Raw genomic sequence first — 19,454 nt, 5'->3', positions numbered from 1 at the left:
AATTCTAAAATCAAAAGGAAATGAAAAAACTAAAAATCACTAACAGAAATAAAGGATGCCAGGTAGCATGTCACTGCTCCAGGAAATGAGGGGTCAGTGCTAAAAGGGAAAAGTGGGCACCGTGGCAACTGTGGTGTCTTGGAGGGGATCCACAATGGCAACCCATAAGCAGGAAGTTCCAAGCAAAGGTAGGATACACTGGCAGCAGCCACTGAGATGCTGGCCAGTGGGCTGGCAACCTAAACTGAAGGGACAAGTGGCATGCTCAGCATCCACACCCCTGAGCCCTTGCCTCAGTTTCCTGAACTTCAGGCTCCCTTCCACTGGACCTCCATGCCCAGGATCAGCAACTTTTTCAAACCTCTCCTCCCCTATCCTTGCCTCCTTCAGCCCCTGGAGCTCCGTGAGAAGCAGGGACCGGAAACTTCCAGCACTGAGATATGGCCCTGAGGGGTTGACAGGCAGCAAAAAGGTCCCCAGTGCCCAGGAGAGAATTATATTGGGGGAAGGGGACTGGGCAAAAGGACACAAGCTCTCTGTACCTCTCCCCACCTCTTCCCTCTGCCACTGCCCGTTCTGTGCAAGTAGCCCTCCTAAGCACCAGGGCCGTGGAAATGTCCTGGTAATCACCACTAATGGAAGCTGCCGGCACTGCCATCTAGGCCTCAGAGAAAGCAGTCAGCTTTATCCTGAAATGGTATGCACAGCACAGAGGCAGAAGTACTCCCAGGGCTCCTGACAGCTCCACAGCAAGGGCAACAGGCAGAGGGGCACTCCTTGCCCCAACTCAAAGACGCCACCTCCAATGAATGAGAGCTTTCTGTCAGAGCTGCATCGGTGCTGTATCTGTTTGATTTCATGGGCTCTGTTTCAGCCTTGAAGATCAACAAAATTAAAAGAGCAACACTGAATGAACTGATGGAGTATGTTTCAACTAACTGTGAAGTAATTTGTTGAATCAGTGTATTGTGATAAAAGTAAAAATGATCACTGCTAACATCTTCTATACTCTTCCTCCAAGTGATAATCTAGATTTTGATCCAGAAAAGGATGAACTCGAGGCCTCTTGGCTTCACATACAATTGGTGTCTGCCTTAAGATTTTTGGAGTTCTGATTTTCTAGCCTAGCATTACAAAGTGATGTATTGGCCAGAAATTTGTAAAACAGTTCCTGGACTTTTCAACAGTGAAGATACCTAACAGAATAGGACTTCCTGAAGACTGTTCTACACTGAATTTATCGGAAATTTCTTGGATTATGAGCATTCAAAAGAAAACAAATTAACAACATTTTCCTCAGGTTTATGTATGATACACATTTCAAGGGTGTTGCTGAACTCCTTAAAATATTAGTAGTATTATCAATGGCTTTAGGCAATTACCACTGAAAACAGAACATATTTCTAATGATGGCTCTTATTCTTAACCACACTGCAAAAGGATTAGCTTTGTCTCATGCTCAGCTAGCCTACTGTGTTGTATACTTTCTGAAGAAAAGATACAACACTAACATAACCAGTGATTATAGGATTGCTGAAATTCTGGCCAAAAACATGCAGTCAGAAAGAGGTGATGTTTTCAGAAGAAACTGAAGAAATCTTAGATGTCACTGAACCAACACAGTCCAAAAGAAGTGAAGAGCCCTTTGTAAGCAGATATCCAAGTATGTACCCAGTTCTCAGTTTTAGGTTGGAGAAAGGGTACCATCCTGCTGTAATAATGAATACATTCTTAGTTTGAGGAAAATATTAACAAAATGCTGACAACTGCATTTCGCAGTTTGTAAAAAATCTCCATTGAACACTGGAATTCGACAACTGTAGCATTCGTATACAACATGCTGAAATCCCTAATGGACATAAAAATGCTTTTCAACAACCTTACTAGCTCCGAAGATGAAAGACAAAAAGAGAAAAAAAAAGAAACTGGAACACAAAGAATTGTGGGCAAAAATTACAGAAGCTAAAGCTAAAGAAAAGCTTGAGAAAAGCAGAACAGTGTTTACAACATGCAAAGTATTCTCAGTAACACAAGTGACAAATTAAAAACAGAAAAGAGAAGAAAATCAAAAAGCCTACCATCACCATTGGACAGGTACAGTTTTAGACACCATTTTGAAATATGTAAAAATTTTGAAACAAAATAAACCTCATCAGTATAATTAAAAGGCCAGGGTTTTTTTCCCAGCAAATGTAAATGAAAAAAATTTGTGGACTAAACATAGCTCTGTGCTACGCCATGGTCGCAGTACATCGTAACCTTTGTCTAATCACTGATTTATTGTGTCACTTCTCAAGTTAAGAGATAATTAGGAGAGTGGTAAGAATTGTGACGAATTTTATTGTGTTGCACATAGATACAGTGGTGTGTTCTGTATATTTCTCCTTTTTATAGTACGCTCTACATAATGTTATAGACCCTAGTTAGTTACAGCCTACGAAAAAGAGTATTTCCTAAAATAAAACTCAAATATAATTCTTACCCATCTCTTCATTTCTTCTAGAAATATGATGAGGATAATTACCCACCCTACACCTTCCTTCACTACAGATAATACTTTTGGTCTAAAATCTAAGCAAAAACATAAATCTCCAAGTGTTTTGAAGCACAAAACATAAATAAAAGCTGGGAAAGTAAACAAAACAAAACAAAAATGATAGAGGATGCCATTGATGGGCTCATCACCAGACTAGACACCACCAAGGATGGAACCAGCAAACATGAAAATATGTCATTTGAAACTTCCCAAACCAAAATGTAAAGAGAAAAAAATAATATAAAAAAATAAAACAATGGGGCGCCTGGGTGGCTCAGTCAGTTAAGCATCTGACTTCGGCTCAGGTCATGATTTTGCGGTTCCTGAGTTCGAGCCCCACCTTGGGCTCTGTGCTGACAGCTCAGAGTCCGGAGCCTGCGTTGGATTCTGTGTCTCCCTCTCTCTCTGCCCCTCTGCAACTAGTACATGCATGTTCACACGCTCTCTCTCTCTCTCTCTCAAGAATAAAGATTCAAAAATTTTTAATAAAAAAATAAAGCAAAATAGAACAGAAATCCAAGAAGTGTGCAACAATTTCGAAAGATAAAATATATGCATAACTGGAGTGCTAGAAAAGAAAGATAATGGAGAATTTTCCAAAATTATTATCATACACCAAACCACATACATGGGAAGTTCAGAGAATACAAAGCAGGATAAATGTGGGAAAATCTACACCTAAGCATACCATATGCAAACGCAGAAAACCAAACACAAATTCTTGAAAGAAGCCATAAGAAAAAAAAAAAAAAAAAAAACTTACGTATAGAAGAACAAGGATAAGAACTATAGCAGACTGAAAAGAGAGTGGAGTAGGGGCACCTGGGTTGCTCAGTCAAGTTAAGTGTCCGACTTTGACTTATGTCATGATCTCATGGTTTGTGGGTTCGAGCCCCGCATCAGGTTCCGCACTAACAGTGTGCAACCTGCTTAGGATTCTCTCTCTCCCCCTCTCTCTCTGATTTCCTCCACTCTTGCTTTCTCTCTCACTCAAAAATAAATATATAAACTTAGGGAAAAAAAAGAGTGGAGAACACAAAAGTATTAAAAGAAAAAACCTTCCAACTTAGAATTCTTAGAAGGAAGTTTACAGAGATAAAGGTCAACCTTAAGAAACAAGAAAAATCTGAAGTAAATACTTTAATTTTATATCTAAAGGAAGTAGAAAAGTACAAACAAAGCTCAAAGTTAAAAGGAAAAAAGAAAATAACAAATCAGAGCAGAAATAAATGATAGATATTTTTAAAAAAATAAAAAAGATCAATGAATCCAAGAGCTGCTTTTTGATAAGCAAAATTGATAAACCTTTGGCCAAACTCATCAAGAAAAAAAGAGAACTCAAGTAAATAAAACCAGAAATGAAAGAAGTAACAACCAAGACCACAGATTTATAAAAGACTACTACAGAAATTTATATGCCAACAAATTGGCCGACTTAGGAGATATGCATAAATACCTACACACATACATTCTTCCAATATTGAATCAGGAAAAAATAGAAAATCTGAAAAGACTGATGAGAAGTAATAAAATTAAATTGGTAATCAAAAAAACTCCCAATAAACAAAAGTCCAAGACCAGATGCCTTCACAGTTGAATTCTACCAAACATTTAAAGAAGAGTTAATACCTATTCTTCTCAAACTATTTAAAAAAATGAAGGAAAGCTTACAGCACTACCCTAATACTAGAACCAATAACACTATGAAAAAAGAAAACTACAGGTTAATTGTATCTGATGAAAACAGAGGCAGATATACTCAACAAAATATTAGCAAATTTCACTCAAAAATACATTAGAAGAATCATTCACCATGATCAAATGGGATTTATTCCAGAGATGCAAGGATGGTCCAGTACCCAAATATCAAATCAATATGACACATCACATCAACAAAATAAAAGATAAAATCCCATATGACCATCTCAATAGATGCAGAAAAAGCATCTGACAAAATTCAACATCCATTCATGATAAAAACTCTCAACAAAATGGGTCTGGAGGGAACACACTTCAACATAAAAAAGCCATATATAATGAACCCATAGCTAATGTCATACTCAATGGTGAAAAACTGAGAGCTTTTCCTCTAAGATTAGGAACAAGACAAAGGTACCTACTCTTGCCACTTTTATTCAAAACAGTACTGGAAATCCTAGCTATAGCAATCAGGCAAGAAAAAGGAATAAAAGAAAGGTATCAAATGGGTACAGAAGAAGTAAAACTGTCACTATTTCCAGTTGACATAACCCTATATATATGGAAAACTCTAAAGATTCCACCAAAAAGACTTGAGAAAAACTGAATTCAGTAAAGTTGCAGGACACAAAATAAATATCCAGAAATTGGCTGCATTTCTATATACTAAAAACAAAACAGCAGAAAGAGAAATTAAGAAAACAATCCCATTTACAATTACACCAAAAAGAATAGAATACCTAGGAATAAATTTAACCAAGAAGGTGACTAACCTATAATGTGATAATTATAAGACACTGAAGAAAAGAAACTACAGATGGCACAAATGGAAAAGTTATAATGATGAATTAATCTACAAAATGATGAAATATGATGAATTAATCTACAAAAATGCAGGCAAGAAAGTACAGTGGAGCAAAGAGTCTCTTCTATAAATGCTGTTGGGAAAAATGGACTGCTACACACAAAAGAATAAAACTCGACCACTTTCTTACAATGTATAGAAAAATAACTCAAAGTGGTTTAAACACTTAAATAGAACTGAAACCAGAATATTCCTTAAAAAAAAAAAAAAAAAAAAAAACAGGCAGTAGTCTCTTTGACACTGGCCCTGATAACATATTTATGGGTAGGTCTCCTCAGGCAAGGGAAATAAAAAACAAACAAACTATTTGGACTACCAAAGTAAAAAGCTTCTGCACAGCAAAGGAAGCCATCAACAAAATGAAAATGCAACCTCCTGGATGAGAAGAGATATTTGCACATGATTTATCCAACAAGAGGGTTAACAGCCAAAATATATAAACAACTCTTACAACTCAACACCAAAAAAACAAAGAATCCAGTTTTGAAAATGGACAGAACACCTAAAGAGACATTTTTATAAAGTCATATAGATGGCCAACTGACACATGAAAAAAATGCTCAAAATAACAAAATATCAAGGAAATATAAATCAAAACCACAGTGTTAAAAAAAATGTGTTATAACCTCTCATTAGTCAGAGCAGCTAGAATCAAAAAGACAAGAAATACCAAATGTTGATGAGGATATGGAGAAAAAAATCCTCATGCACTTCTGGTGGGATTGTAAATTGGTGATACTGTAAAAAAGAACAGTATGGAGGTTCCTCAAAAAATTAAAAATAAGAAAGAATATACGATCTAGTAATTTCACTACTGAATATTTACTCAAAGAAAGCAAAAGCACTAATTCAAAAAGACATACGCAGCCCGTGTTCATTACAGCATTATTTACAATAGCCAAGATATGGAAGCAACCTGTGTCCATTGATAGATGAATGGATAAAGAAGATGTGGTGTGTGTGTGTGTATACGTATATGCATATGTGTATAAACAAAGAGACAGATAACGGCGTGTTACTCAGCCATAAAAAAAAGAATGAGATCTTTCCATTTACATTAACAAGGATAGACCTGGAATTATGCTAAAATGGAGATAAGTCAAAGAAACAGAAATACCAATGATTTCACTTATTTATAAGTGGAATCTTTAAAAAAAAAAAAAGAAAAATCCAGAAAGACTGTAAATACAGAGAATTGCCAGCTGCCAGAGGGGAGAAAGATGGGAGATGGGCAAAACAGGCGAGGGGAGTAAGAGGTACAAACCCCCAGTTATAAAATAAATATGTTACAGAGATGAAAAATATAGGAAATACGGTTGGTAATACTGTAATAACATTGTATGGTGACAGATGGCAACTACACTTACCACTGTGAGAACTGCATAATACATAGAATTGCCAAATCACTATGTCATGCACCTGAAACTAATATAACACTGCATATCAACCATTATTAAATATTTTTTCTTAATAAAAAGAGTGAAGGAAAAGGAATAAATGGAAGTAAAACAAAATGCTTTTTTCTTACTCTTAACTAATCTAAAAGATAACTGTTTAAAATAATAATTTACTGATTATTGCACATCGATAGGCTAATATAAGTGACAGCAACTTCATAAAGAACAAAGGAAGAGTTAGGAATACTCTATGGTATTTGCATTACATGTGAAGTTGTGCAGTGCTATTTTAAGGTGAACTCAGGGGGCGCCTGGGTGGCTCAGTTGGTTAAGTAACCGATCCTTGATTCTGGCTCAGGTCATGATCTCATGGTTTGTGGGATCCAGCCCATGTCAGGCTCCGTGTTATCAGCACAAAGCCTGCTTGGGATTCTTTCTCTCTCTTTCTCTCTCTCTTTCTTTCTCTCTCTCTCTCTCTCTCTCTCTCTCTTTCTCTCTCTCTCTCTCTCATTCTGTCCCTGTCTCTCTCTCAAAATAAATAAACTTTAAAAAATAAATAAATAAACGTGAACTCAGACTGGTTATAAATATATATAGCAAACTTTAAGGCAAATACCTAAAAAAATTCTAAGTATAATTCATAGGCTAGGAGAAAACATAAAATCTGAAATCATAAAATGTACAACTAAAGGAAATAGGAAATAAAAACAGAGAAAATAGAAAAATAGGGAAAAATCAATGACACCAAAATTGATCATTTTAAAAGGTCAATAAAATTAATAAATTTCTAGGAAGAATGATTAAGAAAAAGAAAGAGAAGACCCAAATTACCATTATCAAGAATAAAAAGAGACACCATCACTAAAGATTTATACTCATTAAAAACAATAATAATAAGGAAAACTGTAAACAACATACACATGTAGAAAACCTGAAAGTTTTGGGGCTCCTGGGTATCTCAGTCAGTTAAGTGTCAAACTTCGACTCAGGTCATGATCTCACCATTTTTGAGTCTGAGCCCCGTGTTGGGCTCTTACTGACAACTCAGAGTCTGGAGCCTGCTTCAGATTCTGTGTCTCCGTCTCTCTCTGCCCCTTCCCCGCTCATGCTCTACCTCCATCTCTCAAAAACTGAATAAATGTTAAATTTTTTTTTTATTTTAAAAAAACATTAAGCCTCAAAGTTTTGGTGCTTTGGTAGTTTCAGATAAGCTGAATAACTACTTTTAAAATTTTTTAAGTTTGTAGTTGGAAACACTCTAGAAAAAGAAATCTCCAGACCCAGATGGTTTTCCTGGCAAATTCTACCAAATATTTAATGATGAACTCTCCCAACTGTACACAATGAGATAAGTAAAAAATATTTATCACAATGGCTAAAATAAAAAATTCTAAAAAGGATGTGAAGCCATTGGAAATCTAGAATATTGCTGGTAGCAATACCAAAAAAAAAAAAAAAGTACAGACACCGGTAAAGAGTTTGGCAGTTTCTTATAAAGTTAAACATACACATTTCCATATGACTCACCAATCCCACTCCCAGTTACATATACTCTGGAGAAGTAAAATACATGTTCACATAAAAACCTCTACACAAATGTTTATAGCAGCTCTATCCATAAGTGCTACAAACCAGGAAAAGAAAAACAAACACCCTTCAATGGACAAATGGATAGAAAATTGTGGTATAGTCATGTAATGAAATACTACTCAGCAACAAAAATGAACTATTGATACAGTAACTTGAACAAATCTTAAGAGCATTACATTAAATCCGGCCAATTTCAAAAGGTTACATATTGTACAAACCAATTATATGAAATTTTCAAAAAGATAAATCTATGAAGAACAGCTGGTTGCCACAGGAGGGAGAAGAGATGGTCACTACAAAATCAACAGAACTGCACACATCCAAAAAAGTCCATTTTCCTGTATGTCAATTCTAATAAATAACAGGATAACTATGTACAAATATAATCTGTCTTTTGTAATGCTATAAAGAGCAAGAGTCTAGTAATTCTGACATCAGTGAGGATAACGGTAATGTAGTCCTAGAAAAATGTTCGTGATAAATGAAAGGTATACTATTAAGTGGCATGTATCATACAATCTTATTTTTTCCAAAAACGAAAAAAAAGGGGGGGGGGAGGATTAAAAAATTTGAATATAGAAATCCATAAACAAAAATGTTAATAGTTATTTCTGAGTGGTGAGACAACTTGGATTTTTATTTTCTTTCACTTTCTAAATTGCCCAAATACCTGACTTTTAAAAAAACTAATTAATACTACAGCCAGAATAATAAGGCTACTGTATTAAAAAGAAACAGAACAAAATGACATATATTCACACTACCATCAAGATAAAAAAGTTTCAAATATACAATTTCCCTTTTGTATAAAACACACACATTGGTTTATATACCACAAAAAAAAGTTTGCAAAGATACATATCACAATGACAGGTAATAACTTTGGGTAAGTTTTCCCCCTCATTTGCATTATTTGCAATTTTCTTATTTTTCTATTAAAAATCCAAATTATGTAGCTTGAAGAGCAAAATTTTAATCATAAAAATACACACAAAAACCTTAGGCAATGCATGTCAAACAACAGGTGACTAGTTAAATCAAATACAGTAAAACCATACAAAGGAATAAGACTCAATTAGAGACGATATAGTTTAGGAAAATTTGAACAATGAAATTTCAAATAAGGCAAGAGACCAAGCTACATGTAAACTATAAACCAAATCTGTGAAATATATTTATTTTTTAAGACCTGAAATACATCAAAATAATCACTCCGGAGTTTACAGATCTTTTTTCTTCTTCTTTATTCTCTCTGTATTTTCTAAACCTCCTAAAATGAACAGTTTCTACAATCAGAAAATATGTTACTAATGTTGGTATCTCAATATACTGGATTTACAGAATGTTGGTGTGGCAGAACCCCAATTATGCAACAGTGTTCCTTATTATGAGAACTTTTCTGGTTAGGGCTTCATCCCAAGGTGATACAGGAGGGTATCTGAGGTTATGACCCCCGGTACACATCAAAACCTTTCACCTAGTAAGTAGTAGAGCCAGTTAGAACCAACCGGGACATGTTTCAATCCTGAAGGGATCATTAAAACACAGTAAATTCCATCCACCCTACTCCAATAGAATTCCAGAATTTAGTTATTACCAAGACTAAACTCGATACAAAAAGGTTAATATTAATCTTCCAACATCACTTCACTATCTTAAAAACCACAAATTCTATAGTACAAGTCATATGAAACAAGAAATGTTCCTGACTTCCAAATGCTCTGTTTTTCAAGTTCTTGGCTATTTATTTACTCAGTTAATAGTTCTACCTGCTCTTAGCCATCTACTTAATTATAATGCCTATATTTGGACATGAAAATTGTTAAGCTTCCTTAGTAATATTCTTGTATATAATACACACATATAAACATACACAATGTTTTTCAAAATACTATAGAAGTAAGTCATGAAGTATATGGGCAAAAAAATATGTTTCAGTGAATGTCAGCAATACAATGAACGCCTCTTTAAATTATGTTGTATACTCTAAATTATTTGTGCCATCTTGCAGAATTACAGAGTTGACTTTCAAATATTTTATCCACTTTAACAAAGTCTCTACTCAAAAGTCAAACTTTCAACAGTTCACATCTTTTCCAATAAATTCACTTATTGCTTAAAAATTAGTTTGTTGTGAAAGTTCTTTTTATACATGTTAAAGTAGCATTCTATTTTTAATTTTTTCAAATAATCAAAATACAACCAAAAACACTAACTTCTCATTTATCAGAGCTAAATAAACCATATCCTCCTAATGTCAGTAAAATTCAAAATAAATTCATCTTAGATCTTTGGGGATACTTTTGCCAATATATAAAGAGCCATCCTAACCCCAAAGACTTAAGTTATGATTATTTAACTAACCAATGAAAAACAGTAGCACTTGTATGGTTGATTAGCTCACCCAGCTATCCACTTCTAAAACATCTCAAAAGATTAAATACCTCAACGAAGCCTATCAGGATGAGCAATGAAAAATAAATTGGAGCCACAAGAGATTACAGAATACACAAAGAGATTTGTCAATTCAACACTCTAGAAAGAGATGCTGCAGAGTTGGGGCCAGACACAGAGGCCCAGAGGCATGTGAGAACCTACGACACTAGGCTGGTTCTTCGTTAGGCTATAAAGTTCCAAGCCTAAAAAAATAAATAAATAAACAGAGTTGCAAGCCTAAAAATCTCACTTACATGGATAAATTTTTATTAAACACACACACACACACACACACACACACACACACACACACACACAAATTACTCAGGGGATTAAAAAAAAATCAACAGCTTCATAATCCAGGAATAAAATCTGAAAGTAGCCTAAAAAATGTCCTCAAAAACAGTTCTCCAAAACAGATGATTTACAAAACTTCACTATCTTAAAATAATTTATTCACTAAAATAATGTATTCATTATTTATTCATAACTTATTATTTAAACACAATTTAAATGATATTAAGACCAAAATTTGCACCCACAAATGTACCATCTCAAACACATAAGTTTCTGTATAAAATGCCAATACAGGGAATTCAAATACATAATTAGCCACCACAATAAGCAGGGGATAGAGGTTTAATCTTGGAAAATCTGGGGCACCTGGCTGGTTCAGTGAGTAGAGCGTACAACTCTTGCTCTCAGGGTCATAAGTTCAAGCCCCACAATGGGCATAACGCTTACTCTAAAAACAATAATAGGGGCTCCTGGGTGGCTCAGTCGGTTAAGCATCTGATTTCAGCTCAGGTCACGATCTCACGGCTCATGAGTTCAAGCCCCACGTCAGGCTCTGTGCTGACAACTCAGATTCTATGTCTCCCTCTCTCTCTGCCCCTCCCCTGCTCATGCACACCCACACTCTCTCTCTCTCTCTCTCAAAAATAAATAAACATTTAAAAAGTTTTTTAATAATAATTAATAAATGAATGTCTTGGAAAATCTCACTTATCATATAGATAAAATACCACATGATCCACAGGTTCTAAATAGCATTCAACAAACTTCAGTCTTACTGTAATTTGTGTGAACTCAATCCCTCTTGTCGCAGTAAAAAGCTTCTAACATGAGGTCTTAAGCTCAAGCTTTGCCCTAGAAAACTTAAGCCTTGGGGCTAAATTACCAATTCAGTTTCTCTCAGGATAACTAGATTTATAACATGCAAGTTCAAAACTAATCTATATTAGGGCAATGATTCTCAACCAAGATGAATTTGCCCAACAGCTGGCAAAGTCTGGAGACACTTTTGGTTATGGCTCAGGCAATGCTACTGGCATCTCATGGTTAGGGGCAAGGGATACCACTAAGTACCCATCAATGCACAGGACAGCCCTTCACAACAAATTGACTTCTGGCCCAAAACTACTAAGGTTGAAAGCTCCATATAAGGGGAAATATGCAATATACATATTTTCATTTCATACCATATCTGGTGGGTTCCAGTTGAGTTATTAAAAAAACAAAAACAAAAACAAAAAACACCTCAGGGCACCTGGCTAGCTCACTCAGAACATGTAACTCTTATTTTTTTTAAGTTTATTTATTTATTTTGAAATGGGCGGGGCGGGGGGAGAAAATCCCAAGCGGGATCTGTGCTGTCATAGCAAACCCTGATGCAGGGATCAAACTCATGAACCATGAGATCACGACCTGAGCCAAAACCAAGAGTCAGACGCTTAACCAACTGAGCAATACAGGTGCCCCAAGAGGTATAACTCTTATTTTTTTTTTTTCCCCAAGAGGTGTAACTCTTGATCTCAGGGTTATAGGTTTAAGCCCCACGTCAGGTGTAAATATTACTAAAAACTTATACTAAAAAAAAAAAAAAAAGAAAAAAACAGGGTGCCTGGGTGCCAACTCTTTATTTCCTCTCAGGTCATGACCTCATGGTTCCTGAGCTCCAGCTCTGCATCAGGCTCTGCACTGAGCATAGAGCCTGCTAGAGATTCTCTCTTCCTCTCTCTCTACCCCTCCCCTGTGCATGTGAGTGCACTCTTTCTCTCAAAATAAATAAACTTTGAAAAAAAAACAACAACAGAATTCTTTCACACATACACACACAGAAGAAGGAAGGAGGAAGAGGAATGCAAAGGAGGGAGGGAAGGAAATGGAAGTATCAAAACTGGTGAGGAGACATTTCTAAACTTAGAGCAAACAAAACAATCAAAATTTAAAGCAAGCAAATTGGAAACTAGGAATAATATCTGCAGCAAACCAAAGAATTAAAGGCATTTGAAAGAACCAAAAAGAAAAATAATACAACCAAGATTGAAAAACAAGCAAAACTGTAGTATTTAAAATGAAGTACAGCCACTAAGAATTTAAGAATATATATATATATATAAATTTTTTTTTTCCCCTTAACAACTTGGCTGCAGGTAGGGGCAGTGTTTACTGGTAGTATTTTTTAAGGAGTCTACAATTTTATCTTCTAATAGTGATTTAAAAAATAAATAAATAAAAATAGTGATTTTTTAAAAACAAAAGAATGCCTGAAAATCAAAGTTAAAAATCTTAAAATCCAGAATTTTTAAAAAATTATACACAAAATATTGATGGTAATATTATAAGTTTGCCAACTATTCTGCCCTAATATTTATTCTTCTGATAATGAAAAGTCACTTCATAAAAAAATAATATAAACAATTTATACAAATTCTAAACAGGTTTGAACTGTATGGGCATTCACTAGGGAATATGTACTTTGGTTCTGATCAATACAGTATAGATAAATATTACAATATCTAATTAGGTCTGTCAAATTAAGTATACTCTATGTCACATCACTGGTTATATTATACATTTGAGCTTTAACCTTTGTTTACTATAGCAAAGGACAAAATACAAGAAGTTGTACAGATATTAACAAAAAAAAAAAATTCCACTGTAAATTCAGAAACAATTATAAGCTTTACTCCAAAGAAGCAGTAATATGATAGAAATACTTTATACCTCTTATTTAAATAATTAAGATAAAAAATAAAAAATATTTTTTGGGGGCCCCAGGGTGGCTCAGTCAGTTAAGCATCCGACTTCAGCTCAGGTTATGATCTCACAGTTCATGAGTTCAAACCCCACATCAGGGTCTGTGCTGACAGTGCAGAGCCTGGAGCCTGTTTAGGATTCTGTGTCTCCCTCCCTCTGTCCCTCCCCCCTCCCCCCTCTCTCAAAAATAAACATTTTGAAAAATTTTTTTAAATAAAAATAAAAAATATTTTTACTTTTTATTTTCAGTAATAAATATTTCTTGCCAAAACCAAAAATCTTTACCAGGAACTTATTTCCAGGGCTATTTTTACATAAATGGAGAAATGCAACTTTGATGAGCATTGCTTAATGTTACTTGACATTTCATTATTCAGGTTCCCTAAAGTTACCCAGTCAAAATAGTAATGAAAAGCACGGTAAGCCCTAAAGTCCTTTTAGCCATATAATATCAGAATTTCTGTGCTCTCCTCAAATTAAAAGAGAACTGATAAACATGCTTTACTTTCAACAGAAATAAGTAAATCACTGGTAGTGATTTGTGCCTAATCTAAAGATATCATACACAAAATGCAACCCTCCTTTTTGTATTTCAAATAGAGTGCAAAAGTCTGCATAGTACCAAGTGCTCTTATTCAGAGTATTCAGAGAATAGAGTATGTAGTATAAGAAAATTTTTACACAGTATTACATTCCTTTTAATATCACTAAGTCAGATCCATAGGTGACAAATACCTACAAAAATAATCTAAGTTTAAAAAACAAAAGGATTTTAATCACATAAAGACTTAGTTCAAAGCAAAAATATTACCATGCACATGTAATTAATGCCTCCTAAGAACAAATATACAAAATACATCTGAAAAGCAAACAAGGTGGAAAATTCTATTAAATATTCCTCATCTAGGGGCATCTGGGTGGCTCAGTTGGTTAAGTACCCAACTCTTGATTTCCCCTTAGGTCATGATCTCAAGCTCCTGAGATCAAGGCTAATGAAAGGCTCAACACTAAGTGCAGCCTGCTTAAGATTCTCTCTTTCCTCCTCTGCCCCTCTCCTTCACTTGCACATACATGCACTCTCTCTCTAAAATAAAAATAAATAAGTAAATAAAAATAATTGTTTATATAGTCCTCATTCAGATTTTTATTTCCACTATTAATTTTGAAAAAACAGTAGAAATTAGTTTCAGGCACATTTCAAGCCACATTAAAAACATACCATGTATTTGTCATAAAGTTTTATAGAATTCATCAAAAAATCTTATGATAATCTACTGGATACATAAGTAAAAGACCAAAGTGTAACACACAGCTGAAATTTAAAATCTTTTAAGAGAAAATAGTTACCCAAATACATGTACCAAATACCAAATACATGTGGATAATACCAATCCACAATTTTAGGGTAATAAATATTTAAATTTGTTTTCTTACACCACATTGGAATAGTCATTTCAATCCGCATCACTTGCGCTGTGTAGCTCAATTTTCTCCCTCAATGTTTTAAGAAATAATTAAGAGGACATGCTTTAAAATCAGAACAATGCAAGTTCACGCCAGCCTTCTCCACATCCTGTCTCTGACCTTGGGTGAGTAACAATCTCTTTAACTTCAATTTCTGATTTTGGAAAATGGAAACAATGATGTTTAATCCCAGAACGTTCCAATGGAAATTAAATACTGGATAAAATGCCTAGCATTTAAAGCATTCAAAGCATTCCTTAAATGCTAATAATTAGCCAATATACCAGTTAAAAAGAAATTTTAGCTTACCAAAAAATGGAAAATTGCTATAAAAGACAATTTCACTCTCAAGACTTTAAAAATGTAATGAAGTTATGTAAACAACTGCAAGAACCTATAAGAATAATCAGAATCATGAAAAAATCTAAAGTTATCATTTGAATTTCTCCATGTTTCCAAGCATACACCAAAAGTAAATACGTGCATTAAAAAATAACTTAAATTCATATATTCAAAGAGGTGTTACCTTCAAGCTACCAAAAAAACATTATCTGGCCAGGGTTGAGAGCAGGGACTTTGTTTCACTTATCTTTGTATTCCCAAGCCCTATCACAGTGCCTGATATATCAAATGTACATAGCTATTTGTAGCACTGAAATGGAAAATACTAAATTGCCTAGATTTTTAAATTATTCTTTCAACACAAATATAATGATACTCCATACTCATTCAGCAAATATTTGAGGGGCTGCTACTGGAAGGTTCCCATTTGTTCCAGGTACCTGAATACATCTAATGAAGAAAGAAAATTAAAAAAAAAAAAAAAAAAAGTAGCAGCTCTGCACTCCTGGAATTTATATTCCAAAACTTTGTACACCCTATTATTTACATTCTAAAAAGGTAAGTAAGCAATAAACATGTAAATAAGGAAATTACAAAGTCAGTCACAATGTGTTAAGAATGGAGGATTAAAAAAAAAAAAAAAGTAGGGCAGGATATGGAAGATCTAAATGCCTGTTATCTATAACCCTAAAGACACCTCTCAGAGGAAGAGTTAGGAATTAGTTCCACATTTTTTAGTGGTTAAGAGTAGCACAAGCACTGGAATACAGACACTTGCCTGGATTCAGTAGTAATTACCTACTACTTCTATGCTTCTTTCCTAATCTACAGAATGAGAAAAATAACAGAACCCAAAAACATATAGATTTGTTGTGAGAATTAAATTAAATAATGCTTGTAAAGTGCTTAAAACCATGCCTTAAACAGAAGTACTTAATAAATATTCACTAAATGTTAACAGCCATTACAATATACTGCAATCTCCCCATTAATTGTTAAACAACCCAGGGCAAGGATCTTGTCCACCTTTTTATTTTGAACGCTTCTGTCAGTGCTGGTATACAAGACCTCAAAAAATATCTAATTTAAACCAAAGTATTTACTGACAAGACAGAATTATAATTATTATTGTTCTGGGCAAAAGCAATTAGTGTGGGATAGCACTGATTACAAAGAACCAGAAATGTTAAAAGGTGGAAAAGAAATCATAGAATAGCCATTTAAGAGTCTCCTTGAGAACTTTTTTCAGAATGCACTGAAAATCCAATAAAAAATATAGATCCTGTACCAAAAACAATTCCATTACAAAGGTTCATGCAAAATTTTACATGTTTAAAACTGATCAGGCTCCTGACATGTATTCCCATATCAACTGGGAACATATTATATCACCAATTATTATTTCTGTTATTCTTTCATGGTCTTGACCAACAGTATTCATGTATTTGTGAAATACCACTCTTAAATCTTATCTCCAAAGTTAAGCATTATAAAATGAAAGAACTGCTAATTACTAGGCCAAACTATACTTTCAAATAACAATCCAAATGTGGCTGCAAAGCTTCAATTTCTCTATTATACCAGTAGGCCAAGTGCCAAAAACCGTATTTCATTTAGAAAGCAGAATGAGGGGCCCCTGGGTGGCTCAGTCAGTTGGGTGTCCGACTTCGGCTCAGGTCATGATCTCATGGCTCCTGAGTTAGAGCCTGCGTCGGGCTCTGTGCTGACAGCTCAGAGCCTGGAGCCTGTTTTGGATTCCATGTCTCCCACTCTCTCTGCTCCTCCCCCATTAATGCTCTGTCTCTCTCAAAAATAAACATCAAAAAAATTAAAAACAAAACAAAAGAAAGCAGAATAAAACAAACTTCAGGCCTATTACATGCAATCTACTAAACTAAGTCTTTTTTCCATGAGAAAATATATTTGTTATCTAATTACAACAGATTATCACTCATATCTAATATAAAATTAATCAGGTAAGACCAAAAGTGGTTTATCATTAAGAAACTCTAAAAGAGTACAATTCCTTATGTGATAATTTGTAATTGTATAATAATTTTAAAATATTTTTATACTTTCATTAGATTCACAACAAACCTAAAGGCTTACATCCTAAAACTGTACTGTTCAGCTGATAACACCTGACACATGAGACTACTGGGCACTTGAATTGTGGCTAATCCAAATTAACGTGTTATATTAATGTAAAATACACAACAGATCTCAAAGACAGGAAAAAAATGTAAACTATCTCATTAATAACTTTTTATACTGAATATATACTGAAATAACTATTTACCTTAAGCCAACATAGCCAAAATATTAAAATTAATTTCATCTGTTCCTCTTTATTTTTTAACACATTAGGAAACTTTTAATTATATATGTAATTTATCAGGTTAGTATGCCTCAAAGAACGTATGTACACTTGCTTCACAACACTCATTTAAGATGGTATAATTTTATAGTTCAATCAACACTGTCCAAGTTATTTTATTTATGTTTAGAGAGAGAGTGTGCAAGCAGAGAAGAGGGACAGGGGAGAGACAGAGAATCTTAAGCAGGCTCCATACTCAGCATGGAGCCCAAGGTGGGGCTTGATCCCACAACCCTGGGATCCTGAGCCAAAATCAAGAGTTGAACGCTCCACCAACTGAGCCACCCAGGTGCCCTGTTCAAGTTATTTTAAACAAATTTTGAGCAAATTAAGCCTTTATGCCTACATTTGTTTAACATGTGAAGACTCATATAGAAATGTCTCTGATTTACAAAACAGATAATCTTCCCTTTATTTACTAGGAGAATGTAACATCAATGCAACACAGATGCCCACCTGACAAGATGCTTAATACCTGACATTTCTGATTTCTCTATTAAAATGAGTCATATAGAAAGGATTAAAGAGAGATTTTTTGTTTTTTTGTTTTTTTTTTAAGATTTTAAGTAATCTCTATACCCAACAGTGGGGCTCATACTCACTGGAGATCAATAATTGCACACCACCAACTGAGCCAGCCAGGCACCCCTAAAGGGTTTATTTCTAAAAGACAAGTTAGACCTCATACCAACTTGAAACAGTAGCTCCACTAGTCAGATTTTGTTAGTCTGGTTTAGATGGACATACTTCAATATACCATACTTAAATTTGTATTATTCTTTAGACTGGCTGGATCCCTCTCCCCTTTATTCCAAATTAAAGTATTGCTGAATCATAGATTTAGTGGATACACAGCAGACTCATAATTTTCTGCCAGTTATTAAAGGTGATAAATTTTTTTAGTAAAATAAAAGTGATGAGGCAAGTATGGTCATTCATTACATATGAAATGAAGAAAATAGCAAAGGAGTTTTTATTCAGGCTTTAAACTATGACGTTCTAGCTATAAATTCAATTGGGTTTTATAAAATATAAAGAATATAAGAAATTCAGGAAATGTTTATGGGAAAGGGGTTACCTTGGGATCTAAAATATCACCTTTACGCTTCCATTTGACATTCATTCTGAAAATTCTAAACTTTTATTTTCATCATTTAAGGCAAATTTTTTTAACTGCTTCATATAATGTGTTTGCTAAGAATGGTCTAACTAATAGTTAAGTAAAAATGGAGTCTCCATCTTATTTACACACACACACACACACACTCCAAAACAGTAAGGCAAAATGAAAAGAGGGAAACCTGCTGCAGCAGAGAAGGAATTTTGAAATCTAACAAAACTTTGATATTAGGAGAACACATTGCTAAATAACTTGAAGTTTGTTGTTTCTACTCTAAAGAATAAGGAAAAAAAAAAAAAAGGCATGTAGGAGAGAATACATTTGAAAGATCAACTTCAATGTTTCCTGAAAACATTATACTCTAGCCAAGACTATAGGTCTCAATTTTACAAATATACTAACTTCTACACTTAAAATCCAAGCAAACAATTTGGCACTTGATTATTACAATAATCATGATAAATGCTCTAGAAATTTCACTCATAGTAAATTTCGGGCCTCAGTACTAGGGCACTGATAGATACTAACAATGTTAAGGCAGTTTTAATTTTTCAAGTAAAAGAATCTTAAAGGTATCAGTTAAAATG

The 19,454-nt window shown here is 34.3% G+C and overlaps 1 protein-coding gene and 1 pseudogene across 1 annotated transcript in view; one reads left to right on the top strand and one right to left on the bottom strand.

The window, feature by feature from the left end:
- The window catches only part of LOC123608473 (CD2 associated protein), a 136,562-nt gene that overhangs the window by 107,559 nt on the left and 9,549 nt on the right, over positions 1–19,454 (bottom strand). The gene's annotated exons all lie outside the window — the stretch shown is intronic.
- Positions 984–3,333, top strand: LOC123608474 (annotated as a pseudogene).

Source organism: Leopardus geoffroyi, chromosome B2 (assembly GCF_018350155.1).
Source record: "Leopardus geoffroyi isolate Oge1 chromosome B2, O.geoffroyi_Oge1_pat1.0, whole genome shotgun sequence".
NCBI classification, from domain to species: domain Eukaryota; kingdom Metazoa; phylum Chordata; class Mammalia; order Carnivora; family Felidae; genus Leopardus; species Leopardus geoffroyi.
Note: the sequence above shows the minus strand (reverse complement) of the source record. Positions and strands in the feature narration are given on the sequence as shown.